Below are 12,500 nucleotides of genomic sequence, written 5' to 3' on the forward strand. Positions count from 1 at the left end.
TCGTAATTAACGGTCAGTGGGCCGGGTAATTGACGTGTTTCAGGAAGTCAAAGTAATTAACCTCGATCCTTGTTTGATCGACTCACACGAAGGCTACATTGTTCCATTAACGTAACGTCGTTATTTATCTGCCCGGAAGTACCGGCACTTGATTGACTCGTGGGAGGAGTAACATCATTTTAGAATAACGTAAACGTGGGGCTAATTACTGTTATTAGCCACCTGAATTGGTCTGAGTATGGAAGGCTTAGACGGAATTCATACCTTAATGTAAATTGCTGAGCCAGTGTGAAAGGTTGCATATTTTAATTGTTTAAATATTGATCTTGAGGATAGTAATTAATTACTCTAAAGGTAATCACGAGTGATTACCGTTCTTTTAGCACTTTGGACATTGCAAATCAGAGTTTACCATCGCTGAGTGATTAGTAACCGATTAACGTAAATTAACGTAACTAGTAAAGAGATTAATCAGCTGTTTGGTAGTACAGGGATTAATGGGATTTTTCTCACTGAATGCTCGACGGGTAGAGTGATGTGTAATTTCCGCGTTACTAGTGACAGTTGTAAGAGTTATTAATTTAACGTAAATGTTACCTTGTTATTAACGTAAATGTTATTGTGTTATTAACGTAAATCAATTGTTATTGATTGTTGATCGTCCGTGGGACGGAGTGTTAACGTAAGGATTAATTTGAGGAAGGGTGCTGGAGTTGCCAGTGAACCCATTAGTTATTGTTGTCATTGAAAGACTACTGATTTGATTGCATTGCATCCGCTATTGCAGGTGTCGACTGCACTGAGGCGTAGAACAGTTAGGAGGTTACTGGAGACGTGTTTCAGAACCTACTGTGTCAGTTGTTGTAATTGTGATTATAGATCTGTTAGTTCTTGTTCCTTGTTGATTCCTCTGTGGTCACGCTTATGTTCGAGTTAGTTCATTATGCAGTCCGAGGGGCTGGTGTCTAGCTGTCATTGATAGTGTCACAGGAAGGATTTCGAGTAACGTCATTGACATTTATTTTTGTTTTGTTGTAGTAGTTAGTACTTTATTGAATAAACTAAGTTGTTATGGTTAACACTGTCTTTTCGTTACACCCCACACATTATTATTGTTATGCAAATGTTCTTCACACTCGATTAATAAAATTGAGACTGATTCTGAGCTTTGGATCAAATATACGGCACCACACAACAATAAATTATTGTTGTGAGAGCCCTTGACCTACTCGTTAGATTCGCTTCAGCGAATGGCGAAGGTCGGCGGCCTAGTGGAGGGGATTTCAATTTTCATTGGGGTCTCGGCGTTTGCTCGCGCCTAGTCAATTGTTCATACATGGTCCCAAAGTGAGGAATGAGCTGCTTACTACACTGGTGTGTTAGCTAAGCAAGTCCGTCCTCAGGCGACCTAATTGAATATCACGACAGAAATAAAGGTTAAAGAATAAAGAAAATTCTTAGAAATTTTCCGAGCTAAAATTCCTTATACCAATTTCAATTTATTCCACAAACTTCTCTCAAGTTACACATCAAAACTCTCACACTAACCTAACCTATTCTAACTAACCTAACCAAACTTAACCTAACCTATCCTAACCAAACTTAACCTAACCTATCCTAACCGAACCTAACCAACACCCACCTCGCAAGATCAAACACCTAAACTGACCCTGACCTAACCCTCACCAGGATGCAATCCTACAAGAAGCTCACAACTGCTGGATACCTGTTTACTGCTCGGAGAACAGAGGCAATAGGTGATAGGAAACGCCACCAATAATTTCATTCTTGCCTGTCCGGGTTTCGATCCAGGAATCCCCGATTGTTAGTCTAGAACAGGGGTGGGCAACCTTTTTGAGAGTGCGTGCCAATATCAGCCAAGTCTCTGGCACAAACTTTTTCCACGTGCCTACCATTTTTTTTAGAACATATTTGGTATTTTTTAAGAACTTTTTAAACGAAAAAATAATAAATTACCTCAGTGCAGTAAAACATAGTATAAAAAAAAACAGAAAAAAAAATTATTTAACCTTCAGAAGTACATTTCAACAGCCTTTAAGCTTTTGTGACTTTAATAGAATACAACAGATAAAAAACTTGTTGACTCCTTTTATATACTGTCAGTGAGACTTCTGCTGCTGCATAACTGATGACAGAGATTTTACATCGGGTTTTTATTTAGTAACATTGAGAGATATGCATGCAGCGCTAGTTTCATCTGTCATGCTACTCCTGTTACGAGACTTAACAAAGTTCATAATTGAGAACAAAGGTTCGCAAGCATATGTAGACGAAAACATGGTTAGCAATGCTGTTGCAAGGTTTTTTAAACAGACATAATTTTCTGGAATAGTATTCCAAGTCCTTAATACTTCGTTTTCCGCATTTCTCTTTGTTACTTTCATCTCTAATCTCTCTCTTTCAATATTTTCCAAGTCAACTCTAAGGTCAACAAATTTCTGCCTCCAAATTGAGCTACTCTGAAATTCAATCAACTGCATCTCAAAATCATCCATGTCTATGCATGAAAACGTTTAGTTCATGAAATGCAAGATGAAATGAAATGAAATGAAATGCATAATGAAAGCAAGTTTAGTTCATCCATTTTGATGCTGTCTGGAAACTTGATGAACTTTACTGTGTCTTCCAGTTCTCTGAATTTCGCAAATCTTGTAGAGAACTGCCAAACTGTTGACTCGATAATGTTTACAAACAGCTTTTGAAGACATTTGTGGTCTGTTCTGTCATCTTTTAGATCACTGATGTACCTCTTTAGGTTTGGAAAGTATCTAAATCTCTCATTATCTACATCCCTCTTAAAAACTTTAAGCTTCATTTCAAAAGCTTTTATGTAACAAAACATAACATCAAGTGCCTTACCAGAGCCCTGTAACTTAATATTCAATTCATTTAAATGTTCACAAAAATCTGCAAAAAACATCAGTTTACAAACCCACACGATGTCAGAAAATTCATGGTATGACACTTGTTGGTCGTTCAAATAGAGCTTTATCTCATCTAAGCATTCAATAAATCGTTTCAGAACCAAGCCTCTGCTAAGCCAACGAAAATGGTTGTACATTTTCAGTCCTTTATACACAGATTCTACCTCATCCAGTAGAGTTTGAAATAAATTGTCTTTTATTTAAAGGCCGACCACAAATGTAATTAACAACCTTGGTAACTGTTTACATCACTTCTTGCAGTTCCTTTAGGCCAGCTTTTGCACATAAAGCCTTCTCATGTATAATGCAATGGAAGCCAATCAGTGGATGACCAACACTTTTTGCAAACAGATTTACAAATCCTGCCCTCTCACCAGTCATGTTTGGGGCACCATCTGTTGTGACGGATACTACTTTTGAAATGTCAATTTGCCGAGTAGAGAATTCGTTCACAACTGTGAACGAATTATGTCTTTTACATATTTCAGCCCCGGTAGTACGCTCAGGTAATGATGCAAGAGCAACCATCTCTTCACATACTTCATCACCCCTACAAAATCTAGGCTAGCCTAGCTGATGATGTAATGTCTGTACTTTCATCAACACAAATAGAAAAAAACTTGCATGAAGGCAAATCTTTTGTCAATTGTTCAGCTGTATTTCTTTCCAACTTAAGTATCCTATCCTTAACTGTTTTCCTACTCACAGGCAAATCTTTAATGCGCTGAATAATCTTTTGCTTGCATCTGTGCTTAGGGTAACCTATGCTCTTGAGTGCCAGAGACAAGTCATCGGCGTGCCAAGTTTGGCACGCGTGCCAGAGGTTGCCCACCCATGATCTAGAAGGAACACATACATGTTTCATATCTCTGTGTACTCACCTATTTGTACCTGCAGGACCGAGCAACAGTTTTTGAACGTTGACATTATAGCCGCCGGTTGTTTAAAGCAATGACTCCTGGCCTATTTCTCTGTCATATCATATTTAAAATTATGAATAGAGTTTGTATCTACAACTGTGGGTTTTTGTAAGTTTGTTCTCACCTAGTTGTATTCGCCTAGTTGTGTTTGCTAGGTTTGACCTTCAGATCTTTGGTCCCACCTCTCAACCATCTCAATTGCTCAAGTAGTTTTTCCAGAAGTTATGTAACTCATAACTCTCAGCTCTGTTGGAAAACAGGCTGGGGCTGCATATTCAATGATTTGTCTCCCATAGGTTGAAAAAAGGTTACTTTTTCTTTATACAAGTTAGAAATGTACTTACTTTGAACTTGTAACTAGACTAGAAGTAGACTAGAGTCAAGTCGGCCTAGTAGGCCTAGTCGGATAGGCCGTGTTCTTAATCCGGATGATCAGGCTGCGTTCGAGCCTGTCGAAACGGTTGCAATTACAGGGCACAGATCCCTCTCCAGTAGCAGCATCACTTTCGATAGATTCTCTGGATGATTGACCTTCTGGCAGTTCTCACGTTAACAAATTTAAAACAGTTTTTTGACAAACAAGAAATGCCACATTCCTTTGATGTTTAAAATTTTTATCTCTGTCCGTGTGTGTGTCTTGATTTCTATGTGTCTTGATTCCGTATATGTCTTGATTCCGTGCGTGTCTTGATTCCGTGTTATGCCTTGATTCCGTGTGTGTCTTGATTCCTTGTACGTCTTGATTCCTTCTGTGTCTTGATTCCGTGTATGTGTCTTGATTCCGGGTTATGCCTTGATTCCTTGTATGTATCTTGATTCTGTGTGTATCTTGATTCCTTGTATGTCTTGATTCTGTGTGTGTGTCTTGATTCCGTGTGTGTGTCTTGATTCCGTGCGTGTCTTGATTCCTTGTGTGTCTTGATTCCGTGTGTGTCTTGACTCCGTGTTATGTCTTGATTCCGTGTATGTGTCTTGATTCCGTATGTGTCTTGATTCCGTGTTATGTCTTGATTCCGTGTGTGTCTTGATTCCGTGTGTGTCTTGATTCCGTGTGTGTCTTGATTCCGTATGTTTCTCTATTCCGTGTGTGTCTTGATTCCTTGTGTGCCTTGATTCCGTTTGAATCTTGATTCCGTGTGAGTCTTGATTCCGTGTGTGTGTCTTGATTCCGTGTGTGTGTCTTGATTCCGTGCGTGTCTTGATTCCTTGTGTGTCTTGATTCCGTGTATGTGTCTTGATTCCGTGTGTGTCTTGACTCCGTGTTATGTCTTGATTCCGTGTATGTGTCTTGATTCCGTATGTGTCTTGATTCCGTGTTATGTCTTGATTCCGTGTGTGTCTTGATTCCGTGTGTGTCTTGATTCCGTGTGTGTCTTGATTCCGTATGTTTCTCTATTCCGTGTGTGTCTTGATTCCTTGTGTGCCTTGATTCCGTTTGAATCTTGATTCCGTGTGAGTCTTGATTCCGTATGTGTCTGTGTCCGTCAGAGTCTATGAGCGTCCGTGTCCGTGTCATTATCCCTGGGGTTTTGAGTCCCGGATGCCATTTGTGTCCCCTCAAATTGCCTCCCTTATCTCCACTTATCTTATCTATCCCTTATCTGGGATCATGTCAGTGTCCATGTGTGTCTTGATTCCGTGTGTGTCTTGATTCCGTGTGTGTCTTGATTCCGTGTGTGTCTTGATTCCGTGTGTGTCTTGATTCTGTGTGTGTCTTGATTCCGTGTGAGTCTTGATTCCGTGTGAGTCTTGATTCCGTATGTGTCCGTGTCCGTCAGAGTCTATGAGTGTCCATGTCAGTGTCATTATCCCTGGGGTTTTGAGTCCAGGATGCCATTTGTGTCCCCTCAAATTGCCTCCCTTATCTCCACCTTGGGATCGTGTCAGTGTCCATGTTTGTCTTGATTCCGTGTATGTCTTGATTCCGCGTGAGTCTTGAGTCCGTGTGTCTTAAATCCGTGTGTGTCTTGAGTCCGTGTGTGTGTCTTGATTCCCTGTATGTCTTAATTCCGCGTGTGTCTTGAGTCCGTGTGTCTTGAATCTGCGCGTGTCTTGAGTCCGTGTGTGTCTTGAATCCGTGTGTGTCTTGAGTCCGTGTGTGTCTTGATTCCGTGTGTTTCTTGAGTCCGCATGTGTCTTGATCCTGTGTTTTGAGTCCGTGTGCGTCTTGATTGTCCGGGTGTCTTTGGGGTTTTGGGTCCAGGAAGCTATTTGTGTCGACCCAAATTGCCTCCCTTCTCCCCACCCTCATCCCTTTGTGTGTATTTTACCTCAATAAACTTATTTCAATTTCAATTTCAATTTCAATTTCTCCCCACCTGAAATCCAGGTGAATTGAAAGACCTGCCCGAGGTCAGTGGATCCAGGTATCCATCCGTGGGCTCCCGGACTTCAACCCTTCCCCACATTCCAAGGGATCAGTCAATCAATCTTCAGCTATCCAGAGAATCTATCGAAACTGATGCTCCTACAGGAGGGGACACACAGAGAAATCTGTGCCCTGTACTTGCAACCTTTCCGACAGGCTCGAACGCAGGTCTATCCGGATTAAGAACATGTTCTATCCGACTAGGCCACGCTGGAGTTGCCTTTAGAATAAAATTTGGCACTTGTATTTATATCTCGTAGTAAGGTTAGTCAGTGTCTATTTATCAACATTTGCAATGATTGACGTGTGAAGTTGTGAGTTTGTGTTGACAGTTAGAAATACATGACAGCTTATTCGATGAGGTTGCAGTCCAGTGAGGCAGTTTCATGAATGAATATTGGAGAATTTAGGCAAACTAACATGTGTGTGTGTGTGTGTGTGTGTGTGTGTGTGTGTGTGTGTGTGTGTGTGTGTGTGTGTGTGTGTGTGTGTGTGTGTGTGTGTGTGTGTGTGTGTGTGTGTACTCACCTAGTTGTACTCACCTAGTTGTGTTTGCGGGGGTTGAGCTCTGGCTCTTTGGTCCCGCCTCCCAACCGTCAATCAACAGGTGTACAGATTCCTGAGCCTATCGGGCTCTATCATATCTACACTTCAAACTGTGTATGGAGTCAGCCTCCACCACATCTCTTCCTAATGCATTCCATTTGTCCACCACTCTGACACTAAAAAAGTTCTTTCTAATATCTCTGTGGCTCATTTGGGCACCCAGTTTCCACCTGTGTCCACTTGTACGTGTTCCCCTTGTGTTAAATAGACTGTCTTTATCTACCCTATCAATTCCCTTCAGAATCTTGAATGTGGTGATCATGTCCCCCCTAACTCTTCTGTCTTCCAGCGAAGTGAGGTTTAATTCCCGCAGTCTCTCCTTGTAGCTCATACCTCTCAGCTCGGGTACTAGTCTGGTGGCAAACCTTTGAACCTTTTCCAGTTTAGTCTTATCCTTGACTAGATATGGACTCCATGCTGGGGCTGCATACTCCAGGATTGGCCTGACATATGTGGTATACAAAGTTCTGAATGATTCTTTACACAAGTTTCTGAATGCCGTTCGTATGTTGGCCAGCCTGGCATTAGCCGCTGATGTTATCCGCTTGATATGTGCTGCAGGAGACAGGTCTGGCGTGATATCAACCCCCAAGTCTTTTTCCTTCTCTGACTCCTGAAGAATTTCCTCTCCCAGATGATACCTTGTATCTGGCCTCCTGCTCCCTACACCTATCTTCATTACATTACATTTGGTTTGGTTAAACTCTAACAACCATTTGTTCAACCATTCCTTCAGCTTGTCTAGGCCTTCTTGAAGCCTCAAACAGTCCTCTTCTGTTTTAATCCTTCTCATAATTTTAGCATCGTCTGCAAACATTGAGAGAAATGAATTGATACCCTCTGGGAGATCATTTACATATATCAGAAACAAGATAGGACCGAGTACAGAGCCCTGTGGGACTCCACTGGTGACTTCACGCCAATCGGAAGTCTCACCCCTCACCGTAACTCTCTGCTTCCTATTGCTTAGATACTCCGTTATCCACTGGAGCACCTTACCAGCTGCACCTGCCTGTCTCTCCAGCTTATGTACCAGCCTCTTATGCGGTACTGTGTCAAAGGCTTTCCGACAATCCAAGAAAATGCAGTCCGCCCAGCCCTCTCTTTCTTGCTTAATCTTTGTCACCTGATCGTAGAATTCTATCAAGCCTGTAAGGCAAGATTTACCCTCCCTGAACCTATGTTGGCGATTTGTCACGATTTGCGTTTTTTTTTTTTTTTTTTTTTTTTTTTGTGTGTGTGTGTGTGTGTGTGTGTGTGTGTGTGTGTGTGTGTGTGTGTATTCACCTAGTTGTACTCACCTATTTGTGCTTGCGGGGGTTGAGCTCTGGCTCTTTGGTCCCGCCTCTCAACTGTCAATCAACAGGTGTACAGGTTCCTGAGCCTATTGGGCTCTATCATATCTACACTTGAAATTGTGTATGGAGTCAGCCTCCACCACATCACTTCCTAATGCACTCCATTTGTCAACCACTCTGACACTAAAAAAGTTCTTTCTAATATCTCTGTGCCTCATTTGGGCACTCAGTTTCCACCTGTGTCCCCTAGTGCGTGTGCCCCTTGTGTTAAACAGCCTGTCTTTGTCAACCCTGTCAATTCCCTTGAGGATTTTGAATGTGGTGATCATGTCCCCCCTGTGTGTGTGTGTGTGTGTATGTGTGTGTGTGTGTGTGTGTGTGTGTGTGTGTGTGTGTGTGTGTGTGTGTGTGTGTGTGTGTGTGTGTGTGTGTGTGTGTGTGTGTGTGTGTGTGTGTGTGTGTGTTTAAAGGTATGTATTAATTAATATTTAGTGTGGTGTGTGTCCAAATGAGTTTGTGAATCAAGCAATCTAATACCTAATATGTGCTAATTTAGGCCTCATTTTGTATGTATATATATGTATGTTTTACTAGGGAATGAAAATCCGGTTTGCTTTATTCTAAGTTTTTTTTTCGACAATAAATAGTACATATGCGAACGAACGGTTTGGCTGGGTAAGTATAGCGTTGTGGCGGCCATTTTCTCTGGTGGGCCGGGGGCGGGGGAAGGAGGGTGGTCTCTGGTAATTGTGGTATGAAGGTAGTTATGTTTGGGCCTCGGTTGGAGGGAAGGGTGTTGGTAGGGGGGGGCGCCGAGGGAGCAGCAGAGGGGGAATGAGGAGTGGGGGGGACTGAATGGCATGGGGTTGCCAGTTTAACGATTAAGATAATAATTTGTGCAGATAGGTTATATATGGAAAGGTGTTCAGGAAGGAATAAGAAAAGTTTTTCGAACTTATGTAAGTATATGAGTTATAGTGATTCATGTTAGAAGCACATACGTACATTCGTGCGTATGTGCGTATAGACATACGTTTTAAGCACATACGTGCTTAAAAAGGTGTAAAAATTTGTAATTGACTTTATTTGCTTAATAATGTGTTAATTAATGGTAAAGGACCATTGGAGATAGATATTCAACAGCATATTGAGTGGACAAGTTTTAGTAGGCAGTCAGGCAGGCAGAGAGAGAGAGAGAGAGAATGGACTGATAAATAGGTATACATTTTTTTTTCTCGAACGGTTTTTCTAATAATCATAGGTACATATTTCAAAGTGCGACATTCTTGCGCGCGCGCGCACACACACAAACAAACACACACACACACACACACACAAACACACACACACGCACACACACACGCACTGAAAGGAATCTTTCAGAACATTATGTACCACATATGTCAGACCAATCCTGAAATATGCAGCTCCAGCATTGGAGTCCATATCAAGTCAAGCATAAGACTAAACTGGAAAAGATTCAAAGGTTTGTCACCAGACTAGTACCCGAGCTAAGAGGTATGAGCTACGAAGAGCGACTACGGGAATCAAACCTCACTTCGTTGGAAGACAGAAAAGTTAGGGGGGACATTGTCACCACATTCAAAATTCTCAAGGTAATTGATAGGGTAGATAAAGACAGTTTATTTAACACAAGGGGCACACGCACTAGGGGACACAGGTGGAAACTGAGTGTCCAAATGAGCCACAGAGTTATTAGCGAGAACTTTTTTAGTGTCAGAGTGTTTGACAAATGGAATGCATTAGGAAGTGATGTGGTGGAGGCTGACTCCATATACAGTTTCAAATGTAGATATGACAGGACCCAGTAGGCTCAGGAATCTGTACACCAGTTGATTGACAGTTGAGAGGCGGGACAAAAGAGCCAGAGCTCAACCCTTGCAAGCACTGTTGGGTGGGTACAAATAGGTGAGTACCTGGCAAAGTCGTAACATAAGAAATTTTATATTTATTTATTTATTATTCCATAAATAATTTATATTAATTTACGACAGCTATTGAGGTTTTCCATAGGTAAATTACTGTACTCTGACCAGATGCTACTACAAAAGATATTTAAATCCTGGGAAGCTCATAATGACCAGCGACATTAAAATATAAGTATGAAATAGTAAGTTGATTTGACAGACTTAAAGATATGACAGACTTAAAGAACACAAGAGAAGTGTTATGTCTGCAGACACTAACAATGCTCTCTTCTGCCATGTGAGGGATTCTAATCATCCCATTGATTGGTCTTCCTCCAAAATAATCTTTCCTGCCTCTACTCTACACAGACGCCGTCTTGTAGAATCGGCTCTTATTAACAATGTACCCAACATGAACTTGAGTCCTGGCTTTGTTGCTGTGGACTCTTCCCTTTCACAGTATATACTCAAATGCTCTAATCTTTCTAACAAACGTGACTTAACATAAGCTTTCCCCCTTCCATTTCTTTCTTTCTCTTTCCCTTTCTTTCTCTCTTCTCCCTTTTTCTGTTCATTGTCTTCTACGCTCCCTTGCTATCCTCTTCTTATTCCTATTACTATCTCCTTCGGTGGTTATAATAGGAGCTGCCTCGTATGGGCCAATAGGCCTGCTGCAGTTCTCATTACTACTATCCCCTACACCTGACTTTCCTCCTCAGCTCTCTCTTGCCTATTTAATGCCTGTCCCTACCTGTCCTCATCACAATCGACTTGAGAATGGTCCAGGACGGACCGAAACGTCGTCGTCCCTTCAATTTCTAGTGTGTGGTCTGGTCAACATACTTCAGCCACGTTATTGTGACTCATCGCCTGCATATGAAATAGTAACTTTTAACTGTCGGTGGACGAAAAATTCAATTCAAAATTTCTTAGATGTTTTCCTAGATATAAAGATCGATCGATAAAGAAGGAAAGTTACTCATTATTGACTAATTAAGCAAAAAACATAAATAATTTTAATTGTACAACATATATCAGAGCATATTTAGTGAGTTATAGATTAAAAATAGTATTTATACGGTATAATGAGAATAAGCCCTTCGAAGCCGTATATTGAGAACATCCGTAATTCTACAAATAATAATGTCCCTTTTCGGCCATACAGAAAAACGACCGAATCCAGACGTTATTTTTAAGAGGACAGATTGCTATCCTAATGGGCCTACTTGTGGTCTTTTACGGCTTGTGGTCGGAGTAGAGGGTGTGCAATGGTTTCCCATTGTCTGGCTGCTTCGATGAACCTTTGATCATGAGTTCCCGCTGTGTTTCTCATACGCTCTGGTAGTATCTGTCTTATTAATTCGTTGGCTGCTTCACATGCTGGAAGTGCTACTTCAGTTGCATTTCGTATGCCTATTCCCAAAATCTCACTGGTAGTGTTGCTTGGTCCTATTGACCTATCTAAATCTAAGTTGAGTGCCTTCCTAAATACTGACCTTAGGAGCTCATCATATTGACGTAGAAGTAGGTGGCCAAAAGTGGGTGCACACCTTAAAAAGTATGTTAGCCTGGGCAAGGTAAGGCACTTTGTGAGAAGGTAGAGGGCATCATTGGAGTCCAAGTCCTCTATTCTCTCTTCAATCCGCTTTAGGTCGTTAAACATTTTGTCAAGGACTGCAGCAATGGCATTGTGGCCCAGAGGTGCTCCAAGTAGTGTGCTGTCGGTGTGTTTATTTGCTGAGACAACTAAAACAGAGTGAAAACTGATTTCATTGCATTAATGGATGCAATAATATCATACTTCGAGGAACGAACAGCTATTTCGTTCAGGGCTTCACTCCGCTCGTGACTTCACCAGCTGTAGGTCTTCCAGCAGGGGGTCTTGTGTCCCTGCCAAAGTGCCATCATCCAGAATCCTAGGTCAGCATACACGCACATCCCATCCAGACAGTTAAGCCAAGGTCAGCAGTCACATCCCACCCAGACAGTTAAGCCAAGGTCAGCAGTTGTGGGAAAAACCTGCTGGGATTGATATAAGAGGAGACTACCAGGGACTTGTACTGAACTAAATTAAAAATTTACTGTCTGCAAATTAATTGAATTAAAATCTCTAGCTAGGGTTGTAAATCCTAGCTCCTCTTTTCCTAATGACAGATTGTGGGCTGTAAGGGACAGGTGGGGTGAATGACTTAGTTGATAGAAGTTCCAGTCCACCTGTAGACAGGGATCTCACATCAGCTTGTATTTTATACAAGGATAAGATTTAATAAATTCAGTTATATGACTGAACACTGGCTCTGTTTAAATCAGGGATTTAAACATACATAGTCTAACCTAGCAGCATAACTATTAACAGCCAATATGTACTTATACTATAAACAACAAATTAAATTGTAAAAGTATAATAAATGACCTTAAATGTAGTCTAAATACTG

The sequence above is a fragment of the Procambarus clarkii genome, chromosome 57 (assembly GCF_040958095.1).
Source record: "Procambarus clarkii isolate CNS0578487 chromosome 57, FALCON_Pclarkii_2.0, whole genome shotgun sequence".
NCBI classification, from domain to species: Eukaryota; Metazoa; Arthropoda; class Malacostraca; order Decapoda; family Cambaridae; genus Procambarus; species Procambarus clarkii.